This window comes from Felis catus, chromosome D3, assembly GCF_018350175.1.
Source record: "Felis catus isolate Fca126 chromosome D3, F.catus_Fca126_mat1.0, whole genome shotgun sequence".
NCBI lineage: Eukaryota > Metazoa > Chordata > Mammalia > Carnivora > Felidae > Felis > Felis catus.
Window position 1 is genome coordinate 69253162 of NC_058379.1, and position 18475 is coordinate 69271636.

The 18475-nt window shown below is 49.0% G+C and overlaps 1 long non-coding RNA gene across 1 annotated transcript; it reads left to right on the forward strand.

The window, feature by feature from the left end:
* The first annotated feature begins 5628 nt into the window (after window positions 1–5628).
* On the forward strand, window positions 5629–8827 carry LOC123381432. The gene is made up of 3 exons (XR_006588391.1): window positions 5629–6567; window positions 7215–7349; window positions 8110–8827. It is a non-coding gene; the product is annotated as an uncharacterized LOC123381432 (long non-coding RNA).
* Window positions 8828–18475: the final 9648 nt, after the last annotated feature.

Sequence of the window (18475 nt, forward strand, 5' to 3'; positions counted from 1 at the left end):
CGCCTGGGGGGCTCAGTCGTTAAATGTCTGACTTCAGCTCAGGTCATGATCTCCACGCTGGCAGTGCGGAGCCTGCTTGGAATTCTCTCTCTCTCTCTCTCTCCCTTCTGCTCTCTCTCTCCCTCTCGCTTGTGCTCTCTCTCTTTCTCAAAATAAGTAAATAATCAAACTTAAAAAAAACACAAAAAACCCCACCTCTTATGGGAAGCAAGTCAGTGCCAGAGGAGGGGGTGGTGGTTTTCTGGGGGGCTATCTCTGAGTGGTGGCTGAACCCAAACATTAGCATCAGGACTGTGGAATTTAGTTAAAAAAAAAATGATCAGTTTCACACCGAGAGCAATTTTGAACAGGCATGTAAGAATCAGCGACATAGGATGCTTCCTCATCAGGAATCTACAAGAAAGGGTGTTAAATACAGTCACATGTCGTTTTGACCCGCAGCGGATTGTGACAACTGCTATGAGGGAGTTGCCAACACAGTGTGATGCGTGTTGTGTGTATTGCTCTGGTCTGAATGTTTGTGTCTCCCCCAGATTCCTATGTTGAGGCCTTATCTCCAAAGTGGCGGTGTTAGGAGCCGGGGCCTTCGGGAGGTGATGAGGTCATGGGGGTGGAGCCCTCGGGGATGGGATCAGCGCTGTTGAAAAGAGATCCCACGGGGGCGCCTGGGTGGCTTGGTCGGTTAAGCGTCTAACTTCGGCTCAGGTCATGATCTCACAGTCCGTGAGTTCGAGTCCCGCGTCTGGCCACAGAGCCTGGAGCCTGTTTCAGATTCTGTGTCTCCCTCTCTCTCTGCCCCTCCCCTGTTCATGCTCTGTCTCTCTCTGTGTCAAAAATAAATGAACGTTTAAAAAAAATTTTTTTTAAATAAAAAAAAAGAAAAGAGATCCCACAGAGCTTCCCCTCCTTCGGCTAACTCTCTTCCCACCACCTTCAGTGCGAGTGTCATATGCACATGTAATCGCTCATGCTCACTCTCATGTGAGCATCTCTCACATCTCACTCTCATCTAAGCTCCCCCTAGGCTCTAATCCCGACTTTTCCCTTCAGGTTTTCCGTCCACTAAACAGGTTGAACTAGATGAGATTCACCGGGGTCCCTTGCAGCACTGCAACTCTTGAACTTTGCGACGAGTTAGCAAGCCACTGGAGGACAGACACTCTGCCCCCCGTACATCTCTGTGCCCCTGACAGCAGCAACACGGAAACCATGCACAAGTCGGTGTTGAGTTTGTTACTGCGACAGCCGGCCTCACTGCAAGGGCCAAAGGTCTCCTTGCTGGCATGGGTCTACAGTGTGGTGCGGATGCCCTTGTCTCTTGGGCTGCGTATTACCCAACAGGATGTGTACACATATAGATTATTTTAAGGAATTGGCTTATGTCATTGTGGAGATCGGCAAGCACAAAATCCACAGGCTAGGCTGCGGGCCGAAGGCCCAGAGGAGGAGTTGCAGTTCAAGTCCAAAGGCAATCTGCTGACACAATCCCTTCTTCCTGGGGGAGGTTGCTAGTCTTTGTTTTCTATCAAGTTCTTCAACTCATTGGATGAGGCCCACCCACGTTAAGAGGATAATCTGCTTTACTGGTGTCTACTGATTAAAATGTTAATCTCATCTAAAAAAATACGTTCACAGAAACAGCTAACGTTTGGCCAACTCTCTGGGTACTGTGGCCCAACCAAGTTACTACCTAAAATTAACCATCACAGACTGGTTATCTTGCTTTTCTATGAAGTTCCCCACTGGCCTGGGTGTTTGTTCCTGGTCTTAGAGGCTGGTATGCCGAGATCCTCCCACTGAGGGCAACACACGTATCCCAAATGAATGGAAAGAAGGTGTTGTTCTGGGAGTGCATGTGGAGAACCCATTCCTGGGCAGTGGTTGGCAGTGGTAGCTGGTGTCCCAGCAAAGCATCTTCGACAACACCAGTGATCATAGGATCTGCAAGCTCATGTTGTCAGTCGTGGCCTTTGTGTCTCAGTTTCCTCTTCCATTAAGAAGGTGACAATTTGTGGGACTGACTATGCTAATAAGATGTGAGTGCCTATCATATGACAGATGTCACATAAACGACACTCGATAGGTGTCAGTGTTCTTGTCTCTTTCTTCCCTGCCTCCTTCCTTCATTTCCCAGGGGAGATGATTTTCCTTGGACCCAGTGACAAGGACTGAGACAAGTAATCTTCCTTCCTTTGTGGGCAGATATTTTTCTAGTTCCCTCTTTCCACTTGCATGTAGCCCTTTGGGGATCCAGTACAGTGTCCTTTTCGACTACACCCCCTCGGGACAGCCTTAGGCGTTGTTTCCATATTCCCCAACTTCACAACCTTTTCCACCAATCCCCACCAGCTGTCAGTACCCATTATGTGGGGAGAGAGTGAGTGCTTCTATTGTCTTGCCTCACTGGCCAGAAGGTAACTCATTTATTTCAAGAATTTTTTTTTCCCCTCCTCTTAACGGCCCCACTGTGTGTGACTCAGACCCAGATAGTTCATGAGTGAGTAAGACATCACCGGTAAATTACAAGGGTTCGGCACCATCAACGTGGTAGGAGTGTTCTTTCTTCTGTGACCTTATACTTACCTTAGGAGCAAACAAAGCCGAAAGAAACAGAGGCACTGTCTCATCTGCCCAAGCCGTTTCTCTCAGGGGTAGTGGTCTAATCCCGACTTTCCAAATCACTTTGCAGTGGAAGGTAAAACAGATCAGGCAAACAGAAACTCGAAAGTAAATAAGATAATGGTTTAGTGACCCCAGGCTTGTCTTGAATGAGCCAGGCGCTGATAAGTTTCCACTTACCTCTGATAGGTAAGATTGGTTGACAAATATGTTAAACAGGAAGGAAGTCAACATTCAAGTTTCTATCATCAAATATTTGTAATATAGCTGACTCTTGAACAACAGAGGGGTTAGGGGCACTGACCCATAGCTCAGTCAAAACTTCATACCTAACTTTTGACTCCCCCAAAACTTAACTGGTAATAGCCTACTGTTGATCAGAAGCCTTACCAATAGCATGCACAGTAGATTCACCCATATTTTATACATTAAATATATCATATACTGTATTCTCACGATAAAGTAAGCTAGGGGAAAGAAAATGTTAAGAAAACCATGAATAAGAGAAAATACATTTGTAGTACTGTGCCGTATTTACTGAAAAAGACCCACCACCAATATGTGCGCCTGTGCAGTTCAAAGTCGTTCAGCTATAGTTGATTTTGTCAAAGAAAACCACGAAGTGCTAGAAAAGAGGTTCTGGGGAGGAATGGAAGCCCAACCAACCTAAGGTGAGCACATGCTCAGGCTGTGCAGTGCTTCCCTGGGAGTCGACCTGGCCTGCCCATTCCACGTTCTGGGTTCAGGGTCTGTCCTTGGAGGGCTGCCTGTGGCCTTGAGTGAGAGCATCACCAACTTGCGTGCAATTTGCTCACCAATCAAACAATTTCAAACTCAGAGTTGAGGCATGTGGCATTAGAATCCCAGGGGACCTCATTGAACACACACACACACACACACACACACACACACACAAATTTCCCCACCCCATGTGGGTTTGACTTGGCAGGATGGCAGTGGGGCCAAGAACCTGCATGTTCACTGACCTTGCCAGGCGATTCTGCCGCAGGGCCCGGTGTGGGAACCATAGTCTTAACTCAGTGTAGACTGATTGGAGATGGAACATGTACTTCCATATCAGCCCCCTTTCTGTTCCCTCTCTGATTGTGCTTTTCCACTGTTTCTTGGCCTCAACACTACAGTATGTGTGGGTGCGTGCTCTCAAGAATATGTAGTTATCAGATGTTCTAGGTGTTTAACCCACCCTCCTCATAATAAAAGACATTCTCCCACAACCCCTTCCTCCCCCGGGTAATCATGGTTAGTGACTAACCATGAGCAATTATTATTTAATTGTTTAATAACAATTATGGTTCAATCATTTATTAAAAATCATAAAAATATTTAATAACTTGTTTAACTAATTAATAATTACAGAATTATTAGTTAATTGATTGCTTTCTTGATGTCTGTGTCTCCGGCTAGAATGGGAAAGGAAGTTTCCCTGCACACACACGTGTGTATTTGGACTCTTTTCCTTTGTTTATTTAAGTTTATTTTTTTTAAGACGGAGGAGGGGGTGCTCTTCCCTGCGCCCCCCCCCCCCCTTAGACTTTGCCTCCTCTCTGCCTCCACTCAACAGCCCTACTTTCTATATCCTCTACATGCTCTCTGATTAGGACAGCCTAGCCTGAGTGCCTCTCCAAGAACTTATATACATGGGCACAACCGGAAGCCACGTCTTCATGTGAGCACATTCTATCACCCCGATTAGATCAAGGAGGGCAGGAAATAGGCTCCCAGTACTCACTAGTGCCCTGCACGCTGATGGAGGTCCAGCTATCCTGGGTAACTGACTCCCGGTGAAACACGCCTGGCTTCCTGTGCTATCTGAGGCATTGGCAACTGTTTCCACCGGTGGCTTAGACAATGGAAAGAACAGCTCTTTTGTTGGGAAGAATTCTGGGTGTCTAAAGAAAACATTGCTCTGACCAAAGCAATCCATTTCCTCATTCATTTGTCCTTTGATTTACTCCTTCTCAGGAGAACTACCAGGTCCAATTCCAGGTAATACACGCTCCCGGGGAATTTACTTACCATCGTAGTGGGACAATGAGGCTTAAAACAGACAACAAGGCAAATCAGCATGGGACTAGGTGCCTCACATACTTGATTCGAATCCTGAATTGAGGAGGTCAGAGAAGGGCGCCAGGACTGCAGGGCGGTGTAGGCTCTGTGGTGCAGAGTGGTTTCCCAGGCCATGGAAGGAAGAGCAGAATTTAGACACACGGAAGAGAATGTGGGAGACCTTCCGGGCGAAGGACACAAGGCAGAAGAAAGTTGGTGTTTTGCAGCAAGCGGAAGGTGTTCTGGGGCAGTGGAGGGAGCAGAAAAAAATAAACGAGGATTCTATGCTGCTTCCGTGGACGTAGCAGGTGAATGGGCCCACTCTGGCCATTCCAGGCCTTGTCTGGGAATCGCTCTGGTAACCAAGAATGTGTGACAGTCGCCTGCTGGGGCTGTCCTCGCTTCTTCCCATGCCCCACAAGCAGGCCCAGCCGGGGCCGGAGGCCTCAGCCAGACCACTCGTGCCTCATTCCAGGCTCAGAGGTAGCAAGAAAGGCTGGAAAGGCAGAGCTGTTTGATTTCCAAGCCTTTCCAAGCCCGCCAGGTGGAAGGCAGCCAGAGAGGCAGAAGCCGGTGACAGCCTGCCCGACTGCCTTAGACAGCTACTCAAGGGAACAATTGGGCAGAAAGGGGGGGGTGGCAGGTCAGGGAACGTGGGCCAGTGGAATTCTGAACAAGGTCAAAGTCCAATTTGGTACAGTGCTTTATTACCAATTTAAATCTCATCTCTCCTCCCAGGGTGGCTGCTGTCCCTGTAGGAGGAAGCCAGGGCTGCCCCAGGGGAAATTTGCATGTAAAGAATCTAAGTGCTTGCTTGGTACCCTGGCAGGGCAGCAGTCTGGCCTGACTGTTCATCCCAGCGTCCAGAAGTCACACACCAAGTTTGCTCCTATTTTGCCCATATCCGGACCCCCGCTTGCTTGTGGGGACAAAAAAAAAAAAAAAAATCCCAAACTCTTTGTACTTCTTCCAGGATAGGGGGAAGGATCTCTGAATGTGCAGTGTGGGCAATGGTGGGGTCTGGAAGGTGGTAATCCTGTGTTCTTCTGAACTGGGACTGGATGAAATTCCTAGGGGAGCAGCCATCAGCCGCAGCAGGGGTGTTAGAGCCCCACCTGTAATGTGGTCCGTAGGTTGAGGCAAGGATCTGGGTGACCATGGAGATCTGGCGGGGGATTCTCCAGACGTGGTGGGCTGGTTTATTCCCGGCATGTGATTCCGCTTGGGGCAAGGCTCTCTCTTGGGGGACACTGGTTTCTCCGTCTTTGACCTCATCTGGGGTACTTTAGGAAATATTCGTGCCTGGTTTCCAACGCCCCGGAGATTCTGATGTAGCGAATCTATACCCCCTCTCTTTCCCCATCAATCCCACTGCCTCCACCGCCATGCCCACCATCCTGAGGAAAAGGGACAGACAAGTTCCAACTCACTACAGCGCCGTGGGTTGGTCTTCTTGTGACCGCTTTACCTTTTACTCAACACACATCCACTGGGAACCTGGGTGTTGGTGAAAACGTAGCCTCGTCGCTTAAAATCTACACCGCTTGGGTGTTTGGTTTCAGTTGTACTGTCCGTGAGAAGAGGGAGCATATGGTACAATGTGTTCATGACGTCAAGGCTCCTGGGGACAATGACCTCACAAGGAGACTTGTTTGTCAGCACCCTCAGAGGTAAAGCCTGTCACAATCCCTTGGCTGCTTGTTGGGCTGGGACATCAGATGTGGGTTATCCAACACACTGGACCCAGGAGCCCCGTGCGTGCCCGCACACAGACCTACCTCAGGCACCTGAAGAAACATTCTGTGTATCCTACAGCTAAGTCTGTGGTCCACGAGGCCTGGCTGGCCCTGACTCCATCTAAGCATTCCTGGGACTCAGGAAGTGAGCTTAGGTTCTGCTGTGGGCCTCGGTGATTCCTTATCCTCCCCTTTTCGGCTAGCAATGGGGAACAGAGGTTGAGGCGACAGGGACGCTCTGTTGTCTCTTCCAGTCTGACTGGAAGACACAGGGAATTCCAGAGCTGTTCAAGAACCTGTGGGCCCCTCCAGGCTCTGGTGACTGCCTACAGCTGTCAGGAGCCTGGGAGAGGAGTTACTCAGAGGTCGGCACCACAAATCATCTTTACTGGGCCACGTTCCCCACATGAAAACACCGAGCCCCACTCGGGCCCGTTGGCCACTCACTTTGAAAGCAGAAGGAGGTTTTGCGCATCACACACATTCAGGACCCCACCCCACATCAGGGGTCCTCGGTAGCACCAGGGGCTCAGAGTCTGAAGCCCAGAGGTCTTTGGAACGCCATCCAGAACACTTTATCGTCAGCTTCCAACCTCTCCTGTCCTTCCAGCCTTCCAAGTATCTGTCTCTTTGCTCTCACCTCAGATATTCTCAGACCGACCCACTCTGCCCACCTCACCTCCACCTCCTCTGGGACGTTTCACAGGCCATTGTCCCTGTATCCATTGCACCATAGGTGTGGAATACCTACTTCCTCCTTAGATACTCATCAAAGTCTACTGGCCCATGCAGGTCCAGTTCTGGGAGATCTCCCTCAACTGGGAGTGATTTATCTGCATTTCTCCAGGATGGCGCTTTGTATTATCTGTCTCCATATCCCTAGAGTATAGCATGGTACGAAGAAGCTGAATAGGACGGGGTTGATAAGTAAGTATGCCTCGATGGCCCATGTCACTAATTTGGCACTCTGCCTTGAGCGTGTAGCTCCATGTACATACATCATCTAACGAAGTTCGAAGCTCAAGAAGTCACAGGTCTTGCAATTCACTTCTCTCTGCGCTCAGCAGCACACGGCCCAGAAGCTGGGACATGGAGGTGTTCAGTGACAGATGTGTTTTGATACTGAGGAAGAGAGACATTCAAAGTGGCTTCCTTCCTGCTCCCTAATTTGGACACTCTTTCCGCCAAGCCCATTTCTTCACCGTCCCTGCCACCCACTCCCTGCTCACCTGGGCTGTCACGTGTTTGCTCTGTCTGTTCTCCAGTCCCTCTCTTTGTTGCCCCAAGCCCTTCCCGTTGTTCTCAAGGTGCGCTTGAACCCCACCTCACCCACAGTAACCACCTCTAGATCTCTCATAACTGGGAAGGCCCGGTTCACCAACTTTGGTCTGCAAGCAATGGCACAGTTCTTAATTTCTAAAACAGCTTGTTTCAGTTCATTTTATGGGTCGACTTGACTGGGCTAAAGGATGACCAGAGAGCTGGTAAAAGATTATTTCTGAGTGTGCCTGTGAGGATGCCTCCAGATGAGGGTTGCATTTCAATCGGTAGGCTGAGGAAAATGGAGACTCTCACCAATATTGGGTAGGAATCACCCAATGTACTGAGGGCTTAAAAAGAACGAAAAGATCAGGGGAGGGGAATTCACTCTGCCTGAACTGAGATGTCCATCTTTTCCTGCCCTCAGACACCAGTGTTCCTGCTTCTCGGGCCTTCGGACTCAGCCTGGGACTTAGACCATCTACCCCGATCCTCAGGCCTTTAGCCTTGAGCTGCATTACACCATCAGCTTTGCTGGTTCTCTGGCTTACTGACAGCAGATCCTGGGACTTCCTGGCCTCCATAATTATGTGAGCCAACTCTTACAATAAATCTTCTCTCTCTCTCTCTCTCTCGTGTACATCCTACTGGTTCTGTTTCTCTGGAGAACCATGACCAATAACACAGTTTAATGTTGATTTCATCTCCTCAGCCTACCGGACTGTGAGACAATTCAATCCAAATATTTCTTTGGCCACTATGTGATCCCCTACTGGGTTGGATAAAGGCCCCAGGCCACTCCTGCCATGAGTCACTAGTCCATATGTCTCACAGTGGCAATGCCCCCACCCAACAGGTGCCGACTCTCTGGATCTACTGCTCGGCGTCTTTCAGATCACCTTTGGGCCATGGGTCAGTTTTATGGTATGGCTTTAAAATTTAATCTTTTTATTTTGGTAAAACATATGCCATATATTTATACATAACATAGAATTTACCTTTTTAGCCATTTTTAAGTGTATAATCTAGTGGCATTAAGTACATTTGCAATACTGTGCAACTATCCCTACCATCAATTTCCAGAACTTTGTCATTATCCCAAACAGAAATTGTACACCTTTGAATAATAACCCTCCATCCGCCCCTCACCCCAGGCCCTGGTAACATTTCCTCTGCTTTCTGTAGACAGTGCAGGTAGAAATGTAACAATGGGGTTTTGGCAGTTTGAGAAACACGACTGTCTCAGCCATGGCCGGGCAGCATGGAGCAGGGAGAATGTCTGTTTCACTTAGCATAATACTCTCTAGTTCCATCTACGTTGTTGCAAATGGCAAGATTTCATTCTTTTTGATTGCCAAGTAATATTCCATTATATATCTATATCTATATCTATATCTATATCTATATCTATATCTATATCATCTATCTATCTATCTCTATATATAAATCTATCTCTCTATCTACCACATCTTCTTCATCTATTCATCCACTGATGGACATTTGGGCTCTTTCCATACTTTGGCTGTTGTTGATAGTGCTGCTATAAACATGGGGGTGCATGTGTCCCTTCAAAACAGCACACCTGTATCTCGTGGATAAATACCTACTAGTGCAATTTCCGGGTCGTAGGGTACTTCTATTTTTAGTTTTTGCAGAACCTCCATACTGTTTTCCAGAGTGGCTGCACCAGCTTGCATCCCCACCAACAATGCCAAAGAGATCCTCTTTCTCCGCATCCTCGCCAACATCTGTTGTTGCTTGAGTCGTTAATGTTAGCCGTTCTGACAGGTGGAAGGTGGTATCTCATTGGGGTTTTGATTTGTATTTCCCTGATGATGAGTGATGTTGAGCATCTCTTTCATGTGTCTGTTAGCCATCTGGATGTCTTCTTTGGAGAAGTGTCTATTCATGTCTTCTGCAGGAGGTGTCTTTTCACTCTCCCCACACCTTTTCTATAAACAGGATGGGTAGATTTGCCTTCCACCTCCCTGGGTGGAGGCAATGTGGATATTTGCCAAGGTAAAGGAAGGCACACTTTCTGGAAGCCCTGTGCTTTGTGGGCGCTTCTCCTAGGCTCTAGGGAGCTCCTGGAAGCTTGGTCCTCACATTCACACAACAGAAACAGTTCCCCTGCAAGTCTGGGCACCTTGGGACCATCTTAGAAAAGCTAGGAGGACATGTGGACTGTATCTAGGCTAGGTGGCCAGTGGCCTGGATTTCGCCTGGGTAAGTCTGGGTTTGCTTTTTTCTTCCCTGGAGATTTACTTTTCCCTTTTCTTTCTCCTCAAACCCTGAGCCAGGGGAGACCCAGGAAGAAGCAAGAAGCAAGTCCCAGACACCAAGGCTGTGGGCATGACCACCAAGGGAAATAAGGTTGCGTTTCTTTAACCAGTCAGTTGCTCACCCGATGGCACAAGCCAGACCCCTTGGCTTGGCTAATTTTGCTGTGATTAATTCCGTTTACATTGCTCCCTGCGTGGAGGCCAAAGTTGTGGTTGTGAGGCCGCTCAGCTCCCTGTGCTGGGCCTGGGCCTGGAAAACGTCAGGCTGTGGCTGCCCATACATAAACAACCAGCCACTCCTGAGCTGAGGAGAGTTTTCCATTCACCTGGCTCCAGATTTCCAGGTCTACGTCTGTCTGTGTTTCTGTCTTAGTCCTGTGAATAGAGTCTCCCTCAGGGGAGGCCTGTTCTCAGGGCCCAAGAACGGTGGCCACCTATCCCCCATAAGACAAGGGGCTGGACGGTCACACCTGAGTCCCTCAGAACGTTGCAAACTTTTTGGGAAGGACAGCCAGGATCCGTCTTGGGCTAGAGCAACACTGGGTGGGGGACAATACAATGGGTTCAGTGGACAATTCCGTTGTGCTGTGATTCAAGGGGGAGTCCCCTGTTCAGATAGACCTATTCTCGCCGGGGTTACTCAAAATTCTACCTACGTGTGACTCAGATAAAAAAGTTACAATAATAATAACGACAGCGTTTCTTGCTTGAATCACACTTTCCAGATTTCGACAGCTTGTTTGGTCTCCATGTCAGGCTCACAGTAGGTGGGCCAGGAATTATTTCCACTATGTTATAGATAGGGACCCTGGGAGCCTCAAGCAGAAGAAGCAGGTTCTGGTCAGGGGCCGGGTGGCCTGAGTCCTATCTTCATTCTGTCAGTCGCTGTCAAAGGACCAATGACTCTCCAAACTTCGTTTCCTAATTTGAATATACAATAAAACCTTGGTTTGTCATTCCAGCAACATGCTTGTAATCCAAAGCACCTGTATATCAAAGAGAAGTTCAAGAACCACTGGCTCACTTGTGATCACGTGCTGTTTGGCATCAGGTATCGCTCGTATGGCAAGACATTGCTCATTTATCAAGTTAAAATTTACTAGAAATGTTTGCTCGTCGCACACCAACTTACTTGCCGTCCAAGGTTTTACTGTATTTTGTGATTTATAAAATTCTTTTCATTTAAATATGACATACCAGTTAAACAACTTTTTTTTTAATGTTTATTTATTTTTGAGAGAGAGAGAGAGAGAGAGACAGAGCGCAAGAGGGAGAGGGGCAGAGAGAGAGAGGGAGATACAGAATCCAAAGCAGGCTCCAGGCTCTGAGCTGAAAGCAGAGCCCGATGTGGGGCTTGAACCCACGAACTTGGAGATTACGACCTGAGCCAAACTGAACGCTTAACTGACTGAGCCACCCAGGCACCCCTAAACATGACGTATGTTAGAGGCAGACCGTATACACTGATATGGAAGGGTATCCAAGATAAGGTGCTAAGTACAGAGTAATGTGGAATGTGGGTATAACCTGCTACTATTTGAGTCTAAGAAAAAAATGGCTATATATCCACCCACATACCTCATTGGATTTGTGCATCATCATCCCTGGCTGGATATACAGAGCATGTTGTTGGCAGGGGTTGGGGAAGAAGATGGGTGTGGACGGAGGGTGGTAGGAGGGAGGAAGTCATGGGTGGGTGGGAGGCTGACTTTTCTCCACATATCTTTGTACCTTTTAATTTTCTGCCGTGTATAAACAAAACTTAAAAATACATTATTTTATATTGAAGGTTGTAAGGTTTTCTTTTGGAGCCAATGGGGTGATGTAAATGATATGAGATGCTTTATGTGCATAAAGGGATTATTACTATCTGAGGAGGTACTTTAAAGACTATTATCAACCATTAGACTTGACAGCATTGTGTATTGGGAAAATTATGGCCTTAGGAATTGAACGGACATTAGTTAAACTTGGCCCTCAGGTTTTGTCATCTAAAAATCTGGAGGAGAAAGAAGTATTTTTTTTATAAACTTTTTTTAATGTGTATTTATTTTTGAGAGAGAGACAGAGTGCGAGTAGGGGAGGAGCAGAGAGAGAGGGAGACACAGAATCCGAACTGTCAGCACAGAGCCTGACTCGGGGCTCGAATTCACAAATCAGAGATCGTGACCTGAGCTGAAGTTAGACGCTCAACCACTGAGCCACCCAGGCGCCCCAAGAAAGAAGTACTCTTATGAGTTATAAGAAATACAACGAGGGGCACCTGGGTGGCTCAGTCAGTTAAGTGTCCGACTTCGGCTTAGCTCATGATCTCATGGTTGATGAGTTCGAGCCCCACGTCAGGCTCTGTGCTGACAGCCCAGAGCCTGGAGCCTGCTTGGGATTCTGTGTCTCCCTCTCTCTCTGCCCCTCCTCTGCTCATGCTCTGTCTCTTTCTGTCTCAAAAATAAATAAAAACATTTAAAAAATTAAAAAAAAAAGAAATACAGTGAAAATGTGAAACACAGATGCAACATTGGACATGCCTTTCTCCCTTCCCATGACTGTACCAGCAGGACTCTGGGAAATGGAAAAGTGTTCTGTGTTTCAAGTAAGTTTTTTTTTTTTATTAAAATTTTTTTTAACGTTTATTTATTTTTGAGACAGAGAGAGACAGAGCATGAACAGGGGAGGGTCAGAGAGAGGGAGACACAGAATCTGAAACAGGCTCCAGGCTCTTAGCCGTCAGCACAGAGCCCGACGCGGGGCTCGAACTCACAGACCGCGAGATCATGACCTGAGCCGAAGTCGGCCACTTAACCGACTGAGCCACCCAGGCGCCCCTCAAGTAAGTTTTGACATCAGATAAAATCTCTAAGGCAGCAGTGTCCAATAGAAATATAATGCAAGCCATATATGTACTTTTAGGTTTTCTAGTGACCACATTTAAAAAAAAAAAAAAGCACAGGGGTGCCTGGGTGGTTCAGTCGGTTAAGTGTCCAACTCCTGATCTCGCCTGACATCATGATCTCACAGTTTGTGAGACTGAGCTCCGTGTGGGGCTCTGTGCTGACAGGGAGGAACCTGCTTGGGATTCTCTGTCTCCCTCTCCCTGCACCTCCTCCACTTATGCTCTTTCTCTCTCTCTCAAAATACATAAATAAACTTAAAAAAAAAACCACAGTTTCTTTTTAAAAAAAAAGCACAAAGAAACAGGTGACATTAATTTAAAAACTGCTTAAATTAACCCAATTAATTAATTAATTAATTAATGTTTATTTTTGAGAGAGAGAGAGAGACAGAGAGAGAGACAGAGCGTGAGTGGAGGAGGGGCAGAGAGAGAGGGAGACACAGAATCCAAAGCAGGCTCCAGGCTCTGAGCTGTCAGCACAGAGCCTGACACGGGGCTCAAACTCAGTAATGGTGAGATCGTGACCTGAGCCGAAGTCCGAGGCTCGACCGACTGACCCCATCCAGGCGCCCCAGTCCAGTATGTTTAAAATATAATTTTGGGGTAATCAACATAAAATCATTCCCAGGATAGCACATTTTTTTTTCATACTGAGTCTGTGAAATTGTGTGCATTTTAATCAATTTCGACCAGCTCTATTTGGACCTCCTCTGGTTAATAGCCACCTGGGGCTAATAGCTGCCTTACTGTGGAGAGCAGCTGGAAGGTGTGGGCTCTTTGCCAGGAATGACACAGCGGAAGGTTCCAGATAACCCAGGGGCCTGGGGCTGGAGCTTAAAGGAGGAAAGTGACAGAGGTGAACCCAGGTTTGTCCAGTGCAGGCTGTGATTAGAAAACAAAAGCACAGAACATGCTTGAGTAAATAAGGGGCTGAGCACTGTCCTGTGAGGCTGTCCTGCCATCACCCCGAGAAAGGTCAAGTGCTTTCACTGCGGTGGCAAAGTAGAAAGGGAACCGGAGGGGAAGCAAGGACAGGGGGCAGGGCAGGGAAAGATCTGGGCACTGTCAAATCTGGGTGACTTCCCTGTCGCCCGCTCTCCTAAGCGCTCTCCCTTCCTTCTCAGTCTTTGTTGGAAGTGCTTTGTCTGCCCAAGCCCTGAATGGTGGTGCCCCTCCAGTCTTGTTCTGAGCCTTCCTGTCCCCTCACGCTGTACAAGGCTCACTCCTCATGGCACCAGGCCCATCCATGGGCTCTCTCTCCAGCCCTGACAGCTCCCCTGAGCTGAAGTCTACTGCACTGAGTCCAGAGTCTTCCCTGAATCCCCACTGGACCTGCCCTCTCCTGCCTCCCCATGCTTGTCCCTCCTCCCATGTTCCCTCTCCTCCTTTCAGTTGCTTGAGTCAGAAACTCGAGAACAAAATGTGATTCCTTTCCTTCCTCCTACTTCCAAATCACCACCGAAGCTTGTCAGTTCTGTCCCCAAAGAGCGATTAAATGTCAGAGAGATTTCTCGTTGTATTGCTGCCATACGGTTCTAATTGGTTTTTGTGCATTTAATTTTGCCTGAACCCAGTCTGCTCTCCACCTTGCAGCCAGCGTATCTTTCTAAAGCTTAAATTCTGTCCTATAACTTTCTGGCCTAAACACATCCACCTGTCACCAATGTCCCTGGATGAAGTCCAGAGTCTGTGTGCGTCCCCTAGCCCGAGGCTGTGATCTTGTCTCCCTCCATTTCATCCTGGCCTTCTGCAGTGGGTTGAAGAGTGAGCCCCCAGATTCACATCTACCTGAAACCTCGAATGGGACTTCCTTTGGAGATAAGATCCTTGCAGGTATAATTAAAGATGGAGATGAGTTCATTCTGCAAGGGGTGGGCCCTAAATCCAGGGACAAGGGTCCTTATGAGAAGAGAAGACACAGACAGGCACATAAACACGAAGTCCATGTGAAGAGAGAGGCAGCGATTGGGTGACACAGCTACGGACACCCAGGATTGTTGGAGCCACCGGAAGCTAGGAAGAAGTGAGAGCAGATTCTCCCCTCGAGCCTGCAGAGGGAGCATGGCCTTGGTGACACCTTGTGACACCTTGAGTTTGAATTTCTAGCTGGCATAACTGTGAGGGGACACATTCCTGTTGCTTTAATTCGCCACGTTTGTGGTAATCTGTTATGGCGGCTCTTGGAAACCCATTTTCCTGCCCTGCCTCCCTTCTGCCTCAGCCTGACTCCTGGAAGCTTCTTGATGTGTGTTCCCAGCTGGGTGAGGTGCGTCTCCTCTGTGTTTCAGAGTACATGGCTGTCTGTGTACCAGTGGCTTCTCTATTTGCCTGAATCCCCCACTGGACTGGGAGTCCTGTGGTGACAGGGCCATCCTAGAGACACAACCATTATGCCCGCCACGCCCAGACGGGATGCCCGGCCTGTAGCCAATGCTGCAGGTGCCCTTGCAGGTGCCCCACATCAGGTGCCCTTTTCTCACCGTGCCCAGCCCTCTTCTTGGCCCCAGTAGGCTCCAGGCCTCGACGGCCACCGGGCCACGGTTTCTGCCGTCTGCCCGCCTGTGTCTTCCACCCTCCTTGTGAGGCCCAGGCAGCTCTCATCTCTTGCACAAAGCTTCCCCGCACCTTGGCTCCACTGATCCCCTGGAGGCTAAACTCCTTCAGCGTGAGTCTTACACCCGATATCATCATCCTCGTTCTACTGGTTCCATGCACACGCGTTGTATCTCTCGTGTACGTCTCCTGCCCTAGAGGGTGGGGGCAGAGTCCTGTAGTGCAAAGAGCATGGGCTTTGGAAGCCCAACACTTGCAAGTGAATGATCACTTAGCAAAGCGACTTTGAGCCAATGATTAACCTCACAGCCCAGCCTCCATTTCCTTGTCCATAGAATGGGAATGATACCCTCCTCTCAGGGCTCTTGTGAAGATAATATGAGGCAATGTGTAGCACGTCCTTGGCATGCAGCAGGAGAGTGATAAAACCATGTTGATTAACCAAGCGACCGGATAATCATTGCCATGGTTCCAACCAAGACCAGGAGCACTTTCTTGTTTTCCCTTTTAATACAGTTAACCTGTGGGTGTTCATTAGTGTCATTTGCAGACGGGGAAAATGAGACTCAGACCAGCCGTCCAGTACTCAAGGCACACTGCACCTGAGAGGCACACTTGTGGTGTCCTGACAGCTTCTCCCCTTAGATTCTCTGCTTTCTCTACCCCATTACTCCTTGGGTGGGGATAACGGGCATGGGGACAGCTGCCCCCGTTCTGCCTCTGCTCCTGGGCTGAACGCATAGTCCTAGTTCAATAGGCTCCCTCCAGAGTGTCGAAAGATTCCCCGCCCAAACCGAAGTAAAACCAGTAAGTCACTGAAATAGTAATCGGTAGAAGTTGATTGTGCACACACCAGAAAGACAGTTGGCAAACCAGGAGCGCTCAAACCAAAACATGGAATGAGGCTCAGAGACGTATTGCTATCCAGCGGCTTATATAGTGTGGAAGCAGGGACTGGGTCATCTTCACAGTGATGAGTTACAATATTAGAATTTTCTTTTTAAAAAATTTTTTTAAGTTTATTTATTTATCTCTGAGAGAGAGCAGGCAGGGGAGGGGCAGCAAGAGAGGGAGAGAGAATCCCAAGCAGGCTTCACGCTGTCAGCACAGATCTTGATGTGGGGCTTGAACTCACAAACCATGAGATCATGACCTCAGTTGAAACCAAGAGTCCGACGCGTAAGTGACTGAGCCACACAGGTGCCCCTAGGATTTTCTTAAATGAAGAAGGAATTGGTTGGTGGTTGCCTCATATCGATTCTAGAGAACAATATAAATCTCACCTACAATTCTCAGAGGCAGAAGCAAGAAGCGACCTAGATAAAGTTAGCCTCCCTTGTCTTGCAAGATAAGCTAAACTAAGCTTTGCCTGTGTGACGAAACTGCTTGTGTCTGCTCGGGGAATTTGCAAGTCTGCTATTCTGCTGTGTTTGATTTTCACAAGGGTCTTTTTGAACAGAAGTCAAGGTTGGAAAGCTTGGCTGGTGTGCCCAGCTGCCAGGGGACGTGTAGGCCCTGACAGGCTGCGACTCTGGCCCTTTGCAAAGGTGCTGGGCTGTGTCATGTTTTGATGTGATATCCTGTGTTATCGCACGTGCTGCAATCCTGATCATGTGGGGCAGCGCTGGGGCCAGCCACACACTCCCTGCCTCCTTTTCCCCGTTGGTCCTCTCCATGCCTGAGGTCAGGGCTGCCGCCAAGGTCTGGAACATCACGTGTTTTGTGACGGTACATGTTATAGGAAAGGGGTGGAGCTGACGGGGGGAAGCCGGGAGAGGGAGGAGGAGTAGGGGGTGTGTTGGTGTTGGGACCTTTCTGGAAAGACACGGAGGAGACAGGATCCCCTTGTGCTTCTGCTCGGACTGGCCTGAGGCCACACCGATGGGAGGTCAGCTGGAGGCTTCGACTCCAGAAAGGAGAACCCAGAAAGGTGCCGTGGGGCCTCACGGGGTGGGAGACGGGGCCGGTGCTGGGTGCTTGGTTCCTTCACCTGCAGGCCCTGACAGGAAGCACGTGGAATTGTCAAGCTGCCATGACCAGGCTGGGACCTGGCTTCCGGAGCCAATGGCAGGCAGCCGAGGAAGTTAGTGACACATTTTCAGTTCACTGAACGGGCTTCCCAGGTTTTGGTCAGAGCTGCAGAAATAATTTCATGGGGGTCCCCCCCCACTTCAAATTTTATTCCGAACATGAAAGATGGCTCTATCTTCGCACCCAAACAGTATCACCAACTTCTTTCCCTCTCAGGTACTGGCCGTGTCACATGATGAGTGGTGTCTGGGGGACAGGGGTGCCCAAAGCGCCCCTCCCACAGTTCTCAGCCTCAGCTGAGGGGTGCAGCCATTCTGTTCCCGAGAGAGTGGTTGTCTTTGGGGGCGACACATCAGCTGGAAGCTGTGGATGGTGGGAGCTGAGAAAGGGGGAAAGGCAGCCAGTCCTGGGCTGAAGCAAGAGCTGGAAAGATTGAGCCAATGAATGAGGCTGCAGGGGAGGGAGGCGGGATCTAGAAATGTCTCCCAGGGCCCCTCCAGTCTCCACCTTGCCCCCCTCTCCCTCCTGAGTGACGAGCTGATGTTTTGCTTCCTTTCTTCTGCTCCCCCTTCACCCAGCTGGGCTGGTGTTCTGGGGTGTCTGTGTGCCCAGGGCCCCTTCTGCGGCCAGCTCAGCCCCTCGCATGGCCTCCAGGGCCAGAGTGAAGCTTCGAGGCTTTGTGTGGGGGCAGGGGAGTGTCAAGCGAGGAAAGAGGAAGGAAGGAAAGAAGGTGCTTTGATCTGGTGATGAAATTCGTGTCTGTGTCTGGGTGCACAGAAATGCACATTGAATGAGACCCAGCCTGTACCCTGTCACCACCTGAGTTCAAGATGGTCAGTGGTGACCTAGGCAGGTGACCATATCGCCATCCACACCAGCAACTGCTGTTTGATGATGTGAGAAGACAGCGAGTTACCAGGAGCAGTACGGAAATGCACATTGAAGCTTTTGGATTGAAGGGAAGGATGAAGGCAGGTGCATGTTTGGGTGGCTGGAGGGGGCTTCAGGGAGGGTTCTCTGGAGGCTCAGCTGGGATC